Source organism: Thalassophryne amazonica, chromosome 4 (assembly GCF_902500255.1).
Source record: "Thalassophryne amazonica chromosome 4, fThaAma1.1, whole genome shotgun sequence".
NCBI classification, from domain to species: domain Eukaryota; kingdom Metazoa; phylum Chordata; class Actinopteri; order Batrachoidiformes; family Batrachoididae; genus Thalassophryne; species Thalassophryne amazonica.
Genome location: NC_047106.1, coordinates 91619674 through 91639037, shown reverse-complemented (window position 1 = coordinate 91639037; position 19364 = coordinate 91619674). Strand labels below are relative to the sequence as shown.

At 40.4% G+C, this 19364-nt stretch overlaps 1 pseudogene; it reads right to left on the bottom strand.

Annotated features, from left to right (window-relative positions):
* Positions 1–19364, bottom strand: part of LOC117508975 — a 112741-nt pseudogene that overhangs the window by 33882 nt on the left and 59495 nt on the right.

Genomic DNA, 19364 nt, shown 5'->3' with positions numbered 1-19364 from the left:
GTACCGCTCCTAATCCGAATGGTTTCCACCTGCCTGTCGCCCAGTTTCTGGCAAAATTTGATGCAGTCGCGCAGCTCCAGTTGTTCCGTCTTTTTCCTTTGCTTACAAGCAAATGACGCAATCGACAGGCATGAAAAAATTCACGCATGCGCACGAAAGTTCAATGTTGGCTCGTGCAAGCACACGTGATTCAAATTCATCAGATTTTTGAAAAATAAAAAGGTTGGATACGCGTGAGCCAGAGGGAAAAGATGCGCTGCCGAGAGAAGAGACAGACGGAGTCCCTCCCCTGACGTTTTTTTTTTTTTTTTTTTTGGTGCATTATACAATAGGATCACTTTTCATAATGTTTGAGATGTCACTTAAGCAAAAACAATTATAATGAAAGACATTTTCTGCTTGAAATGTTGTTTGTCACAAAAAGCCAATTTTCTCAGTTTTTTTTGTCAGAAATCAGCATTTTTAGTGATACCCACCCATGTTCTGCAGACAATTACTAAAGAATGGAAAGAGGTACAAACAAATGTTTTGTTTTTTTTCTGATGATAAAGGAAAGTCTGAAGTTTCTTTTGGTATGTTTGTTGTTGACATGGACATAGAACTGAATTTTCTATGGGTCTTGAAAAAACACTCAAATGCTGAAAAATCCTGGCACTGGGATGTTCTGAACTTTGAAAATGATTGGCACTCAATGAGTTAATAGTAACAATCCACCTGCTCCAATGAGCAAATATTTGCACAAAACCAATAAAGTTTATCAGTTTGAACATTAAATATCTTGTCTTTGTGGTGTATTCAATTGAATATAGGTTGAAGAGGATTTGCAAATCATTGTATTCTGTTTTTATTTACATTTTGCACAATGTCCCAACTTCATTGGAATTGGGGTTGTAACAAGTTTCCACTGTATCATGTGCCATTTCATCAATTGTAAAGTATTATCAAATGCGCAGTATTATATATATTATAGTGACAATAAATATTGTACAGATAATGCTTGACAATTGACACTTGTATGGTCAAAACTGAGATAAGTTAATTTAGAAATTTGATATCAAGCATGTTTTATGTCTGTTTTTTTCTCATTATCCCAGACAATGACCAAAGGTATTTTAAACTTTGTGAAAGAAAAGATTTCCATTTTAGAGCAAAATGTTTTGACAGTCTACAAATTTGATGTAGACATTTTTGTCATTCATTTTATCTGTAATGATTGGACAAACAGCATATTTTTGTAATCCTACAAGCCAGTTTTCCGAACAAGACTATGCACTTGAGCTTTAAATGTATTTCATGATTATGGAGAACATGAAATGCTGAAAAAGAATGTGTTATAGATTTGGATCTCAGAGCAATAGTACGGCGATCGTGATTACTCTACTACACTATCGTGTCTAATACGATATCGCTGACTGGTTGGGCAGTAGGCTTGGCGGTGGAAGTATAAGTGAAAACAATTGTTGAAATGATTCCTTTTTATGCTTTTGTGAGCAGCTTTTTGATGTGGGGATGAACATTTTCTGAACAACAATAATAATTTTTGAATTTCCATTCAAGAATAAAGTTGCTCCCCCCTGTGTGTTACATGAGCCAGAGCTTTAGAGGGGATGTATTGTGGCTTATATGTATGAGCTGCAGGGAGTGACAAGGTGAGACATTTATCCAAAACATTATCTCATGCCAAACATCACCTGCTGCACTTAAGAAATTATCAGGTACAAGTTTACTGACAGAAACAAAATATTCAGAAATTGTATAACCAGTGCTTCAAATGATAGAATGTTTATGTTCACCTATGACCTCCGAGCCTGAACATGGTTGCACTGATGTCCCTTTAATACTAGATGTAAATGAACATCCAAACAGTGTTTCCCAGAGTTCATTTACAAAAGGATCAGAGTCTGGTGATGTCATACTAGGATGAATATGAGCCAGAAACGTCCGCAATCCAGGGATTTTACCACTCTGCAGTGCAAATCCTATAGTTCCAGCCAATGAAGGAATATTCTGAGAAACAGCAAGAGGACTGTAGTTCACCCAAGCATCATTAGCAATCCACTGCTTGGTTATGTTCTGATGTACCACTTCCTCAAAAAAAAGCCTGAAATAAAAAGATATAGGAAATGCATTATGTCCAAAAAGGGAACATATCTTCTAGTAATTGCTCAAAAGTAAAAATTACTTTTGCATCCTGTCCAATTAGAAATATTACCACTGCTGTGGCTGTTGAATACTGCACAGTTTCAACAACCATTTGCATTTTCAATTTTTCATAATCCTATGAATGGAAAAGACAATACAAATTAAAAGTGGAATACAATCTTATGTTGGTTTTGTTTCTGGAAAATGTTTTCGATTGTGGTTCTCAGACCACCATTCTTGCGCTGTCATAGCTACAACGTCATATGCTGTTTGAATTTGAGTACATTTGATAAGGGCCCCGTCACACTGCAAGAATGAGCACGTATGAAGCTGAATCAGGCGAATGGGGGGAAAAAACACAATTCACGCCACATCTGGGTGGGAATAAGAAATGCATAAGAATGCCGTTTGAATACTCAGATTTTGCATCGACCTGCCTCGAATGATCCTTGCACGTGACGAGTAACATCTCCTGAATGCAGTTTGAATGTAGCTGGAACACAGTACGACTACTAAAATGCTGTCAGAATACAGAAAGAATAATAACCCTGTCACACCAGGTCACACCAGAGACCAAATGAGCCTGAATGCTGTGCAAATGGAAATTTGACCCAAAATTGGGAGGTCTAGACAGCCCACAGTGTGTGATCATACAGCTGACATGACAGTCCACAGTGCGTGATCATCCAGCTGACATGACAGCCCACAGCACAGCTCTGTGATGCACTGCCCACAGCACAGCATATTTAACCCGGGTGTTACAGCCATATTGGCTATGTCATGATAGATACATTACCTAACCCATAAGTGGGGATGTCAGTGTATCTGTAATTTCATGCTTATTATGGATGTAACAGGCCTTTCAGCCGCACACACAGCACTGTGAATCTGAGATGCTTTGACTCACAGTGACAGGCGGTGTTTTCTGTGTGATTTGGCAATGTTCACATCTGGGGCACATGATGATTGCCAGTAGGAGTCGACGTGCCTATCTATGGCGAATTTCCTTCGGGCATGATCAGACAGTTTTGAATGCTGTTTTGATGCCGTGAGAATATTTAGAACGCAGTCAGAAAGCAGTTAAAGGCCACCTCAACTGCCTTTCGAGCTTTTTTCACCTCGAATGCACCTCAACAGTTGGGTGCATGTGCTCTACTTTCGTGCTGGCTGCATGAATGAGCCCACCTGTTTCAAATGCACATTTACAGTTCCTGAATGTGGATCAAAGTTTCATTTGAGTGGCATTAAGGCTCATTCAGCCTCTAGTGTAACAGGGGTGTGAAGGACTGAGGGCAGAATGGTCGCTTAAGCCCCCTGTCACGAGCATGCCTTTGATTCACCCATCAGCATGACCTGTGTCGTGCTAGAGGTTAAACTCGTCTTTAAGTGTTGCAGACTGAACGTGAGAGGGGCGCCGGTGCATGCTATTGTGCACAGAGAATTTTGAAATGTTCAAAAAATGTTTCACGCATAAATGTTGTGCTATGTGGCGCAATCTAATCCACCAACACAAAGTGCAGCTCGTCAAATGGAGTAAAGAAGAAGTGAACAGAGCGAGGGTGACGTCAGCAGATCGCATCAGAGAGCAGCTCATCTGAATGATTATAACAAGAAGTTAAATTTGTTATATTTTAACAACTGCACATGAGAAGGAAAGAACACGCAACTGTTTTACCAAACCATGACAATGTAGACATGACAAATAATTACCTTTTCAGATGGCTCAAAATGCTTTTTGCAGCTTGTTAGGTGCGCGCGAAGGGCTGAAGCTGGAGCGCTCCTCTGTGATTCAGGAAGTGATTACAGCTGTTTTCAACGGCCAATTTGCAGAGAAAATGATTAATCCGAGATGACATAATTATTTTATATACACAGCTTCTAGCGCAGAGTGCGTGGCAGCCGGTGGAACAAAGAACAGCATCCAGCTGGGAACACAGCGGGTGGGATCATCACAAATGATGTGTGCTAATGTACGAATCAAAGACATGCTCGTGTCAGGGGGCCTTAAGTGGTTAGCATTGGTGCCTCACAGCGAGAAGGTCATACAGTCGATTCCCACCTGTTGCCTTTCTGTGTGGAGTTTACATGTTCTCCCCATTTTTGTGTGGGTTCTTTCCAGGTGCTCCGGCCTCCTCTCACATACAAAAGACATGTAGGTTAGGAGAAGTGGAAAATTTAAATTGTACGTAGGTGTGCGTGCGGGTGTCAATGTGTTTGTTTGTCTATATGTGGCCCTGCAACATACTGGAGTCCTGTCCAGTGTGCACCCTGCCTCATGCCCTGTAAATGCTGGCATAGGTTCCAGCCTCCATGACCCGATTTTGGATAAGCGGTTGGAGAAGCATGAGTAAGTGATAAAGGATAGGGAGAATGAAATTTCACAACCTAATGTTAGCTATAACATCACAATAAGGTGATTGGTCAGTTGCATTGATGGTCCTGGACCAACATTACGAAGGATGCTCCAGGAACAACCATGGTTCCAGAGTAACGTATATAAGATGCCTAGAAGTAGGTTTAGGTTTGAGACATTACACGTGCATTGCAGGTAGCAGACACAAAATCTTTGCTATTGCTGGAACAACCACCGGGCCATCCTCAGTTTCAACATCATCCAATATAGTAATGGGTATTTGGTTTGGAAAGCATATCCCTCTATGATTTTTATGGACACGTCTATGGAAGCAGGCCATAGTCTCAACTTGTTGAATTTCCCTCCCTGGCAGACCATAGTGGATTTTCTGCACTAATTTCCCCCCTAAGCTAATGGATTCCACACCCACATTTGTCATAAGCCTTGCAGGGTCTCTAATCACCTGCTCCGTGGCCTGCTGTAAATTCCTAATGTTATCCTCCCTGTAGAGCGCTATCTATGTTCACAGATAAGATGGCGGTGCCTTTCCCAGTAGGGTGGAGGCCGTCCAGCATCAGCAAGCCATGGCAGCCCCAGAATGAAGGCCAGTTATCAATAAAGCTAAAGCCTTGCTGTCTACAAAATTGCGCCAGCCACCTATTTAATGATGTCAGCCTGCTAAACACTTCATCAGTACCCAGGGAGGGGAAGGGACCAGAGACTATTAATTGATGCTGACACATCTTTCTGGCAAGGTCACAAGTCTATGTCCATTTTTGTGACCTCTGAGTGCTTCATCCTGATATCATTGGTGCCAACGTGAATAACTATGTGACTATGTCTCATGTCATGTTCCTTAGTCTGTCTTCCCCTCTGCAGTGTCAGCACCTTAAGATGGGATGCAATGTCGGGAGCTCTGGTCCCAGGAATACATTTAACGTCAGCCGGCGTCTGTAACCTGACTTTGCGGGTGATATAATCCCCTATCACTAAAGTCCGGTGTTTCGGCATGGAGACAGGAGGGAAGTCACTTGTGGGCTCAGAGAATTCACATCAGGCAATTCCAAGGGAGAGAACCAATTCACAGTTCGCAGTGGCAGTTCAGGGTGCCACAACCAGGCACCAAGCCCTACAGGGCTTCCTCCGCCTAGCCACAGTCCAAAAGCTGTCCTCCACAGCCGGCATTTCTAGGCTGATGCTAATGGGCTCACTAGCCGGCCCAGCAATAACCTCATCTGGAGTGCCCGTAGCATCTAACTCCACTGAGCTAAGAAGCTGCTCCAACTTACGGACAGGGGTCTCTAAGAGAGCCACCCTATCTTCCAACATTACGCAGGATTTACGGAGGGTGTAAAGTAGGTAAAGTAGTGTATTTTGTGCACTAAGAAATTCAAGAATGTAGCCAAGCAAACACGAGCTAACCAATAATGGATAAGAAAACCACTCCTAAGGCTGACACAGACGCAAATAAATGAATTAAAATTCACAACAGTTACATTGAAAGAGTAGCAGAAGTATTAGACATGTAGGAACAGTAAATAAAAAATAAAAAAAAAACCTTCCGACAAGTAAACCACTCCTAAGATTAACACAAGAGCAGTGGTGGGCACAGATAATCAAAAAATTAACTTCAATAACAGATAATCAGATAACTGAAAAGTTATCTTTGATGAAGTTAAAATGATAAACCACCCAAAAATATATCGTGCAGATTGTATGTATCGTTACAGATAACCGATAAATTCCAGTATTGTCTCCGTACACTTGCAACTAACAACAAGCTGATTTTGAGTTTAACACCATAATCACTTCTGGAAACATCAAAGGGGACGACAGACCCAAACAATGAGTCAGCACTTCTGTCGTTGAGCATCCTGCCCCCTGCTGGAAGCTCCAGTTTACTACATGGCTTCCAGCACAAACACAGCTGAGGAACCATAAGGCTCAACTCTCTACTCAATCACAATGCTGCCATCAGGCCGAGGTCTTGGAAAATAAAGCAATGCTGAGTTATGGTTTGGTGCATAAATAAAATGAATACTGATAGAATAACTCCATTAATGTCAATTCTGTCATTTGTGCAAAGTTAAGATATAACATATATCTTTTAATGTTGAATAATGCACTAATTCTGAAGTTTTGTAACAAACACAGACATTCTGGGTAAAATGTGCCTCCGCTACACTGATTGGTTATGCAAACCAACACGTTAATGTGAAGTGTGTCATGTGTTGGTGTTTACAGATAAATGTGCTTTTGTAAAATATGCCATTTTTAATTTATTAAAAAAGGCATTTTCAAAAAAAAAAAAAAGCCACGTTGTAATTAGATAACCGTCTGATATAACCCGTGTCAAAATAAATAGAACACTGCCATGATCTACTGGTGCCAGTGGGAGTTTTGGCCCTTTTTCAGTTGATTTTTCAGGTTAATCGCGCATCCTGCATCGTTTAGTATACATGGAGTAACGAGCTGCGTTTAACATCTCACGACCCCCTCCTGCACTGTGCCTGTGCAAACACCGCAGACCTGTCTTGTAATGTTTTATTTTTTGTTTTGTTTTGTTTTTTTAAACTTTGATGTCTCCCATCGAGAGTTTTTGTAAATGAAGTTTGAAAAAAGCTTCTGTTTACGTTTTGCTTCTGGAAACACAAGTCCGATGTGTGGTTTTTGAACGTACAATGTGTGTGAGAACATAAATCGTGCGCTCTGAACTTTTACACCTTGCTTCAGCCCAGCTTCAGTTTGAATACTGCCATGAACACAACTGGCCAGTAAATGGCAGTCGAGACTTGCCAAAACAAAATTCCAGATAATCTGTGTCTGCTGCTACTCTGCGGCATTTAATAAATGCAAACACAATAACATCTATAAACCCAAAGAATATTTTCACAAGAGTTTTAGGCACTAGAGTTTAATGCTGTTATCCATGGAGCATGATCAGAGTGTCTCAAATGGATTTTTCATGTTGTGAACGTACTGAGATTATCCTATACCCATAATGCACCTGGACACAGCATGTCCACACTAAAACCTTAAAAATTAGCGCATTACTTTAAAACTAAAACATATATCTGATATTTTCACTTTATAAAATTTCAGACGTGACATTAATTTAAATAACTTGTCCGAAATTAGTTTGGTTAAAATTTGAACCGTAAGTTAAAAATGTATGCCTCTGGATGACTTGGGTGATACTGCCGTCATATCAGTATGGCGTTAAAAGAAATGATGTGTGTGTGTGTGTGTGTGTGTGTGTGTGTGTGTGTGTGTGTGTGTGTGTGTGTGTGTGTGTGTGTGTGTGTGTGTGTGTGTGTGTGTGTGTGTGTGTGTGTGTGTGTGTGTGTGTGTGTGTGTGTGTGTGTGTGTGTGTGTGTGTCCAGTTCTCCTTTGCCTCCAGAGGATCGAGCAGTTTCTTCTAGAAGCAGCTCTTTTCTTTTTGTAGAAGGTAGAACTACACATCTGCTACAAAACATTTAACAGGTAGGTGCTCAACTGATTTTAAATTTTACAAGAGTTTGTAGCTGTTCAGCTTTATCACTTTAACGGTCTAAAAATTATATAGATATAGATAATTAGTCCAATAATGGTTTTCAAAGTTATCTGAAAAGATAATCCGATAATGAAAACATTATCTTCAATAATTATCGGTTATTGGATTATCTGAACTGTGCCCACGACTTCACAACAGTAAAGTACTAAGCTAAAATTCACAACAGTTACACTAAACGGTTAACTAACAAACAGAAGTATTTAAAAAAATTCAATGAAAAAATTAAAATGGGGGGGAACCAAACTAGCTAACGCAAGCTAACTGCTAGCGAAAATGCTAGCCGCTCCTAAGATTTACACAGGAGTAAAATAATTACTTATAATTCACAGCAGTTACACTGAAAAACTAACAGAAGTATGAAACAGGTAAAAAAGAAACAGCTGTAAAAGTCACGACGGGGGAGGGGAGGAGTCGACCTAGCTAGATACACTTAATAACCATAAGAGTGCTAAATAGAAATAATAGAAACGTATACAACCGTGTGAAGTTCAGAATAGCGTCACAACAACAAACAAGCCGTCGGAAGCCAGATCTGTGAGTCAGCATCAAGAATTTCCTTATTTATTCATTTAAAAGGGACGGTACATATTAATGAACATATGCAATATGCAAATATGTCAGAATTTAGCCATGGGCTAATTTCCATCTGTATTCCCTGACAGGCTGTAAAAGTTTTCAAACAATTAACAATAAAAACACATGGACATCATGGGAACTTACAATACAATAGAGTCAAAGCATCAATTACACATAATTACCAGTAACATGATTGTCTTACATTTAAACAGTACATTCATTGTTCTTATAATGTTCTGTGCTCTCTCATTATTTTGTCCGTACACATTTTTTTTCAATTTATGTCCTTTTTTATAACATTTAATTGCTTCCGCTGCTGTGTGACCGATGTGGTATCACACCTGTCACGTGGTCGCACTGTGTTCATTTTGCATGCATGAGTGTGCACAAAACTGTCACCACAGGATTATATGGCATCCGCACACAGATGGCCGGTTGTCTGTACTTCCCGACAGCGGCTGGAATTTTTCAGGGTTTGCCAATTTGGCCTTTTTCGGCCTGTTCGACACTTCTCTAAATGAGAAAGTGAAAATTCCTCTTGACATCTGTATTTGGCTAACTGAATGGACTGCATTTATATAGCGTTTTTCCATCTGCACCAGATGCTCAAAGCGCTTTACACATTAATGCCTCACATTCACCCCGATGTCTAGCTGCTGCCATGCAGTTCACCCACTACACCCCGGGAGCAACTTGGAGATTAAGAACCTTGCCCAAGGGCAGTTAGTGATTTTCCGGTCAGGCTGGGATTTGAACCGAGGATCCTCTGGTCTCAAGCCCAATGCTTAACCACTACACCATCACCTCCCCTAAACATCCCCCTAACACAGAGTATATAGTCATGCTATCCTTCCCATAAATAACAAAAGCTATATGCTGACAGGCCGAGCAGTCAAATACAGAAATGTGGACTGTAACAAATGTCCATTTTAATTTATAATACTGGCAGCCAATCTTGCCAGTAGGCAACATTCCACAGTGTTACTGTGCTGTTATTCCACAGTGTGTCTACTGTAAAATACAACAGTTAATTAATGCAGTGAGCTTACAGTATTTTTAAATGGAATGAATTTACAATATTGTTAAAAAATATAGTAGGCAGCTGTGGCTGCCAGATATGATAGTTTCAAAATGTTTTTGCAGTTAGTCTACTTTTTCTCTCAAATGGTAAATGGGCTGCCTTCATATAGTACTTTTACATCTGCATCAGAAGCTCAAAGCGCTTTACAATTATGCCTCACATTCACCCATTCACACAGACACACTCACACACCGATCTCAGGGTGCTGCCATGCAAGGCCCTCACGACACACCAGGAGCAACAAGGGGATCAAGGACCTTGTCCAAGGGCTCTTAGCAATTTTCCACTCTGGCTGTGGTTTGAACCGAGGATACTCTTATTGAAAGCCAATACTTAACCACTAGACCATAAACTCAAACACAATATCCCTGCTTCAAGGCTGGCCATGTCAAATTCTCATTGTACAGCTGGAATTGTGGCAGGAAAAAAAAACAAAAAACAAAACAAACAAAAAAAAACAAAACAAATCAACATGTTGATCAAAAACGTCTGTGGTGAAGCAAAATGGAAGAAATCCAGTCTATTTTTTTCCTCTGCATCTTCCTCTGTCAGACCAACCACATGCACATCCTTCCTCACCATATCCATAAACCTCTTTTGGCCTCCCTCTTCTCCTCCTGCCTGGTGGCTCCATCTTCAGCATGGTCTAATGTAGTCATCAACAGAAAATTAACAGGAGAAATTTTTATTTTGGTGTGACATTTCGTGCTTGTGCGTGAGAGAGCGAGACTGATGCTGAAAGCGGGAGTGTCACACCATATGCGTGAGCGTAGGCAACCCTGTTGTACAGCCTCCAACAATGCATGTCAGTAAACTACAACTTCACGTGTGTTCACTAACCTGATGAGCCTGCAGTCACATGTTCAACAATTGTGATGCAACAAACGAATCTACGCTTGTGTCAAAGGAACCTAATAGACTAGAACATTCTGAAAGATGTAGTTCAGCAGTAATAAAAAAATCAGATTGAAATAATATGTGAAATATATGAGAACATCTTTAGGTGCATCTTTGTGATTTTACAGTCAGTCCTTTCCTAACATTTTGCTCAGGCCGCAGTAAGATTATGTAACATTTTGGCAAAAAAATACACAACAGCAGCCCAAAACTAGAGGCCAAAATAGCAAAAATCTCCACAGCCACAGTGAACTTCCCAGGAGAGCTGATGTACGCTGGGATGAAAGTGATCCACACAGCCAAGAAAATTAGCATGCTGAAGGTGATGAGCTTCGCTTCATTGAAGGTATCAGGTAGTTTTCGTCCCAAAAATGCCAGCAGGAGACAGAGACAGGCCAGTAGACCAATGTAGCCAAGGACCAGGTAAAATCCAGGTGGCCAGGGCTCCTTACACTCCACAACAATCTATTCATGTCAAATAAAACATGCCGTACAGCTTTTATGAGTATAAAAATGCATTTAAATCAAATATTTCTCATGAAGACACTGAACTGGTTTCTGTTTCCAATGAATACAAATAAAGCTACAGCATATATGCAGGGCTTTCAAATTACTGTGTGGGTGGCAGAATTTCTGCTTATGAAGGCGGTGTGCAGTGGCTATTTGGCTACTGACTTTCCAGCCCAGTCTCACGTTTTTTTTTCCATCCTCCCGTTACAAAATGATTCAATTTTTTTTTTAACTCACTATTACTAACCCTACTCCTACCCCCAACCCTATCCATAAGAACCCGACCCCCCCCCCCCCCCCACACACACACACACCCTCCGCGCTGCACTTTTAATTACATGCAGCCATCACGGAATGAATTATGAATTTGTGCTGCCATGATGAAAATTTTGCACTTTTCGTGACAATATGACAAACCAATAGATTTTAATGTATATTTTGTGCTGCTGAATCATGACATGCTGTGAGACTGGATTCGACTTTCAGATCATTAAAAAAACAAGACTGGTCACCACAAAGCACACGCAGTTCATTAACACATCATATGATCATGCAGTGGTCCAAACTGTGAACAAATATTTGAGGCAGTGCAGTTTTTCTTTATTATTTCATTTCTTTTCTATAAAATGAGGAGGAGGAAAACAAGCAAAATCTGCCAGATAGGGGTGAGGGATTTGATGAAAGAAAAATGGTCTATTGTTCCATAGCATTCTACACTCAACAAAAATATAAATGCAACACTTTTGGTTTTGCTCCCATTTTGTATGAGATGAACTCAAAGATCTAAAACTTTTTCCACATACACAATATCACCATTTCCCTCAAATATTGTTCACAAACCAGTCTAAATCTGTGATAGTGAGCACTTCTCCTTTGCTGAGATAATCCATCCCACCTCACAGGTGTGCCATACCAAGATGCTGATTAGACACCATGATTAGTGCACAGGTGTGCCTTAGACTGTCCACAATAAAAGGCCACTCTGAAAGGTGCAGTTTTATCACACAGCACAATGCCACAGATGTCGCAAGATTTGAGGGAGCTTGCAATTGGCATGCTGACAGCAGGAATGTCAACCAGAGCTGTTGCTCGTGTATTGAATGTTCATTTCTCTACCATAAGCCGTCTCCAAAGGCGTTTCAGAGAATTTGGCAGTACATCCAACCAGCCTCACAACCGCAGACCACGTGTAACCACACCAGCCCAGAACATCCACATCCAGCATGTTCACCTCCAAGATCGTCTGAGACCAGCCACTCGGACAGCTGCTGAAACAATCGGTTTGCATAACCAAAGAATTTCTGCACAAACTGTCAGAAACCGTCTCAGGGAAGCTCATCTGCATGCTCGTCGTCCTCATCGGGGTCTCGACCTGACTCCAGTTCGTTGTCGTAACCGACTTGAGTGGGCAAATGCTCACATTCGCTGGCGTTTGGCACGTTGGAGAGGTGTTCTCTTCATGGATGAATCCCGGTTCACACTGTCCAGGGCAGATGGCAGACAGCGTGTGTGGCGTCGTGTGGGTGAGTGGTTTTCTGATGTCAATGTTGTGGATCGAGTGGCCCATGGTGACAGTGGGGTTATGGTATGGGTAGGCGTCTGTTATGGACGAAGAACACAGTTGCATTTTATTGATGGCATTTTGAAAGCACAGAGATACCGTGACGAGATCCTGAGGCCCATTGTTGTGCCATACATCCACGAACATCACCTCATGTTGCAGCAGGATAATGCACGGCCCCATGTTGCAAGGATCTGTACACAATTCTTGGAAGATGAAAATGTCCCAGTTTTTGCATGGCCGGCATACTCACTGGACATGTCACCCATTGAGCATGTTTGGGATGCTCTGGACCGGCGTATACGACAGCGTGTACCAGTTCCTGCCAATATCCAGCAACTTTGCACAGCCATTGAAGAGGAGTGGACCAACATTCCACAGACCACAATTGACAACCTGATCAACTCTATGCGAAGGAGATGTGTTGCACTGCATGAGGCAAATGGTGGTCACACCAGATACTGACTGGTATCCCCCCCCAATAAAACAAAACTGCACCTTTCAGAGTGGCTTTTTATTGTGGGCAGTCTAAGGCACACCTGTGCACTAATCATGTTGTCTAATCAGCATCTTGATATGGCACACCTGTGAGGTGTGATGGATTATCTCAGCAAAGGAGAAGTGCTCACTATCACAGATTTAGACTGGTTTGTGAACAATATTTGAGGGAAATGGTGATATTGTGTATGTGGAAAAAGTTTTAGATCTTTGAGTTCATCTCATACAAAATGGGAGCAAAACCAAAAGTGTTGCGTTATATTTTTGTTGAGTATATGTATAGTCTATATTTCATATTGTGCTCAATGCTTTTGTTACATGTCATCAGTCTGTCTCATGCTGCTCCGTACGTATGCTCTGTATGTATAAAATGTAAGTGTTTATTTTAAATTTTTATATTTTTATTTGTTCTTCCATTTAGTTTTACTGAAAAAAACTTTTAAAATGTATTTTTAAAATGTCATTAAAGCAGTATGTTTCAAAGGTCAGTGACCAACAAATCAAATTTGAGTGAATACTGTAAGTGTTCCATGATGCATAACACAAAATGGTTGATGCACATCCAAAATGTGATCTTAACCTAACTGCTTTTCAAAATGGCTGACACAAAATGTCCTTGTATTTGGTAAAAATATCTGATCTTCTTACAACTGTGTAATTGATAAAACTATCTGATCTTTTTATAGATGTTTAATTGATAAAGCCAATCAGCATGATGGAACACTGTTGTAACTGTGTGACACTACATTACAGACATAAACACATACTACCTTCTGACCACATGGTGCAGAAACAACAACCTCCTGCTGAATGTCAGCAAGACCAAGGAGATTGTTGTTGACTTCCGGAAAGGTCACACCCAACACCTGCCACTGACCATTGAGGGTGCTGCTGTGGAGACAGTGAGCAGCACCAAATTCCTGGGGGTGCACATCAGTTAGGACCTGTCGTGGACCACCAACACTGCATCACTGGCAAAGAAGGCCCAGCGGCATCTTTACTTCCTGCGCAAACTCAAGCAGGCAAGTGCTCCACCAACCATCATGAGCACTTTCTACCGTGACACCATTGAGAGCATCCTCTCCAGCTGCATCACTGTGTGGGGCGGAAGCTGCACTGACTACAACAGGAAAGCCCTGCAGCGCATAGTGAATGTAGCTGGAAGGATCATTGGTGCCTCACTCCCCTCTATGCAAGAAATATACACCACCCACCTCACCCACAAAGCAACCACAATTGTGGGCGATGCAAGCCATCCCACACACAGCCTGTTTAGCACTCTGCCCTCCAGGAAGAGGTACAGTAGCCTCAAGTCCCGCAACACCAGACTCACAAAGAGCTTCATCCACCAGGCCGTGAGATTATTGAACTCTCCCCCCGCCCCCCAGCTCCACCCAGGCTTTCAAGAAGCTAATCAATCTATCTATCTATCTATCTATCTATCTATCTATCTATCTATCTATCTATCTATCTATCTGTCTATCTGTCTATCTATCTATCTATCTATCTATATATATATATATGATATCTGTTGACAATGTCCTGCATTGTTTCACTTTATCACCATCACACCACTTGCACAGTGTCTTAACAAAAATCTGCTGCTGCTACAAATACTGAATGGTTTGCACTACTGCACTTTCCACTTTTCGTTTACTATTACCTCAGACACTACACTGTAAATACTAAATACTTGTCCTTATTGTCGAAATGTCTTGTCCTGTCATCACCGAGGGAAGGTGAGAAACAAAATTTTGATTCCTTGTATGTCTAGTACATGTGAAGAATTGACAATAAAGCCGACTTTGACTTTGACTTATAAGATTTTTACATAACAACCATGAAAGCAACACAGACAGATGCCCGTTTATTCACCTCACTTTGCAGTCATCTCACATAGACAGATTCAAGCCAGGTTAAGAACTGCTCATATGGGGGTGGCTTAGGCTGAAAGAACAAAAGCTACTGTAGAGAGGACATCCGGGTTCTTTGTTCCAGGTGTTTGCATGTGACCTGGTCAAGATCCCACCGCTGAGATGACTTTCTGTGTCAGTGTAAGAACTTTTACAATACAACATCTAAACTTTGAAGTCCATTTCCTGTCCACTTCTTTTGGAAATCACTTACTGTGATAAAAGAACCTAAATATCATTTATTTTTGAGTATATAATTTTACATCTAATGACAAAGAGGCCTCTTCAAGTGGTCATTGTGGAATTTAGATGCTAAAATGCACTCATCATTACACATTAAGCTGGTGTATATAGTCAGAATATAACAGTGACCAAGGCAGCAAAAGAAGAGTTGTCTTCACTGAGGCATGCAGATCTGGCATTACTTCAGTGAATGTCCTAGTTGTGCCATGCAATTTGAGCCTGAATCCCACTTACTTAACATAAGCATCCATAAAAATTTATTTTTGTTTTTGTTTGTGTGGATGTTATTTTCCCCAATTTTGGGGATTTTAATAAAGAAATAAATAAAAAAAAGAATGATGTCTGCTGTCACTCCACACATTAAATCAAAACCTAACCAAAGTGGTTGTTACCCTTAGCTTAACTGTACTACAAAAAACAGAATGCACAAAATATGCACAAAAATTTAACCTTTAAATATAAACAGCATGAACTGTGATGGATTGACATCCTGTCCAGAGTGTACATTGCCTCTCACCCTATGGCTGTTGGAATGGGCTCCAGCTCCCGCACAACCTTTATTTGGAATATGTGGGTACAGAAAATGAATTAATACATTACTGTAAAGATTACTCCTACTTTCCCAGTTGAAGCTTGATGGATTGGGTTCCAAAACGGAAATGGAGGTGCACCACATAGCCATCCAGCACAGAGACATATCTGATGGTGAAAAGAAAATATGCATAGGTTCTTATCTACCTGCTTACTTCATTGTTAAATCAACACAAAACTGAAATAAGCTACACTTCCATTTACTAAAAATTACAAAAGTTACATTTGGTCAGCAGAACCCCAAAGCAAACTCTAAACATTTAAGTGGCACTCAACACAATGGCAGGACACCATATGTAGTTGTGCATGAAGGCAATTCTGGTCTGATATGTTTGAGGAGATTTACTGCTGCCTGTTCTGATGAAAAAATTATGATTATGAGTTTAGTGCTGGTGCAGGTAGTGCACCCATTAACTTTAGCTTAGTACCACTCGTGACAAACAGTTGCTTTTGGACTGTTGTGAGGCAGAAGAAACCTCAAAAAGGTCTGCAGTCACCTTTACTGTGACTGTCACCATTTTTGCTGTTTTTACCCCATAACTCCTGATCATTCAGTCATAGATAGTCCAAACTGTACCTTTTTGGAATCTTTACAATCAGACAAATAATATGGTGTAGTTTTCAAGAATGATTTTAGCATTTTTAATTTTGACCCCTGTGTAATTCTTCAATTTACCCCCTACCTGGCCGCCTATTGAAAATTCAAGTGGCCAGTCGGTTTGTTCAAAAGAGTAATGACTAAGGAGTATTTGTGCCAACTTTGGTGCTTGTATCACCATTTGCATGATTGTTTCACTTATCCGCTGCACTAAATCAAAGTAGGAAGGATTTCACTTTCTTCTCTAATGTCCACAGCAGTTACTCAAGGATATATTTTTTTCTGCATCTCCCAATGACATATGTACAAAGCAAATGATTGCCAGATAGAATCTATAACACTAAGTGACCATGCACCTGTGATTTTGCACCTTGACCTGGGTAGGGAGAATGTCTTTAAATATTGAAGATTGAATGTCTCCTTGCTTACTAACTCAGGAGTAGTTCAAGAGCTAAAACAAACTATGATAGAATATCTGGAGATAAATGACACTGGGAGGTTAGTCCACCTACTCTGCAGAGTAGGTGGAGAGAATAATACATTAATAAGACTAAGAACCTAGAAAAGAATAAGACTCAATTCTCAACCTGGTCTCATGGCAAGTCATGATTCAGCAGCACGATATATACATTAATCTATTGGTTCATGATATTGTGAAGAAGCACAAATTCATTCTTATTAATTCCATGATGGCTGCATGAAATTAAAAGTGAAGCGGGGGGGAGTTATGGTTAGGGTGGGGGGGAAAGATTAGGTTATGGTTAAGGTTAGGGTTGGGGGCAGGGCTGGACTGGGGAAATTTTTCAGGCCGGGCATTTATAACCAAGACCAGGCCACCCCCAGGTATCGAAGTGGAAAAAAAATTAAGCCTGCTGTGACAGTGTGGTTTTTTTTTTTTTGGACCCTTAACCGATCAGTGTACACCAGGAGACACATACATTTTAACACTATAAGAAGCATTATGAAAAGTTCTCCCGAAATACAGTTATCATAGGCTTATCAAAAGTATGATCTATTGACAGTAGGTCACATTACTTTTTAGACATAATAAGCCGTCATTTCATTCAGCCTTGTTACTTAAATTTAGAAATAGAAATTATATAAAAACATTTGTTATATAAATACTGTAGGCTATACTATAAATAATATATCATTACTTGTGTGATACAATTCATCATATAAAGCAAGAAATAACTGGATGACTGGACCAATGACTGGATACAAAGGTTGAACTTTTGAAACTGCAATACACAAAAAGGCCACAAGATGGAGACAGTTGTCTATCTCACTACAAGCTACAAGTAACATCAAGGATTACTTTTATTACCAGTTTGTGTTGCTAATCAACTTAGAGAATGACTCTCAATTTAAAGTAAAATGTTAGGTATGTGAAATTATGCCAGGACTTGGGAAAATACATTTTAGACAGGGACGCCGTTATACCACACCACCGCACCGCAGACTGTGCAAAACAGCATACTTCGTATGACCGACGCACAACCGTCACACAAATAGAATAAAGAATAAAGAAACAACCTGGTGGCGACAGCATGGTAGCTAGCCATGCACACCATTTGCACAAGTTACATTGCTAGGCTAGGTTACGTGACTGGCAGAGTTAGCATGAACGAAAATTATATCCAACCTTAATTCATATCTGAGTGACCCAGTTAGACAGCACTTTACTTCGGACCAGAAGATCAGTCTCTCTCACACACAGATGTCTGATTTATGAACAAGTTAGGTTGCTGTTCATCAATTAATAGCTGAAGTTAACCTTCACTTACTGTCATGGCCGTAGTGGTCCCCGCCTCACTTTATAGTCACCCTTTCTTGACTTCAATGAAAATATATACTTGTTTTATAAAAAGTAAAATAAAGGCCTCTTTCTTGACTTCATATTTAACTGTTGACAGCACTGTAACAGTAAAACTTGTAATTTCTAACCTACATTGTTAATAAATGTAACTATTAAATTCTTTCTAACATTTTTCTAACATTTAAATTTTCTCTAAACATTTTACTTGTCAAAATTATTATTATTTTAAGTAGTATTAGTAGTTGTAGTAAAAAAAGGCTTAAAAACTGGACCTTTAATCTAGGGGTGTTGTGAGGGGGGGACATCCTTGCCCCATGCCCCCATTACATCTGGATTCGCCCCTGCTTTGGCGTTTGAGCACAAAGAACGGATAACATTTATTTATGCAGAAAACATGACCAGATTTACAGGTCAGAAAGTTTTATTGCGTTTTCACATCATGCGCTCCCCAGAAAGAGAGTTTAGGTGCATTTGAGTGGAAAATAGTGTTAGTTGTTGACACGTCACGGAGGATCAGCTGTTTTAACCTGCAGATACGGAGCGGCTCAGCTCAGCTCTAAATAAAGGAGGAAAAAAGCATAAAAATGTCTTTGTAAAGCTCAGTGCAGGCGTGCTGTTGTCACTGCGCTTTAAGAGGTGACGACGAGTTGTAGCTGCTACAAAAAAAAAATGTGGATGAAAAGCTCACAGCTCGCTTTACTTCGTAAAAAAAAAAAAAAAAAAAAAAAAAAAAAAAAAAACTCCGCAGGCCAGTAGGCCATCAGGCCAGCGGGCAAATGCCCGGTGTGCAATACTATCAGTCCAGCGGTGGTCGGGGGTAGGAGTAGGATTAGGATCTCAGTAGTGAGTTAAAAAAAAAAAAAACATCCCGAAAATTTGACTCATTTCGTCACGAGAGCACGAAAAAAAAAAGTGAGACTGGGCTGCAATTCTTACATATAGAACAGAAGGGGCCTTAAGATTTACCAAACAAAAATATTATGAAACAGGGCAAGTCAACTGTTAGGTTTTCAAATTTGCAAAGCACAA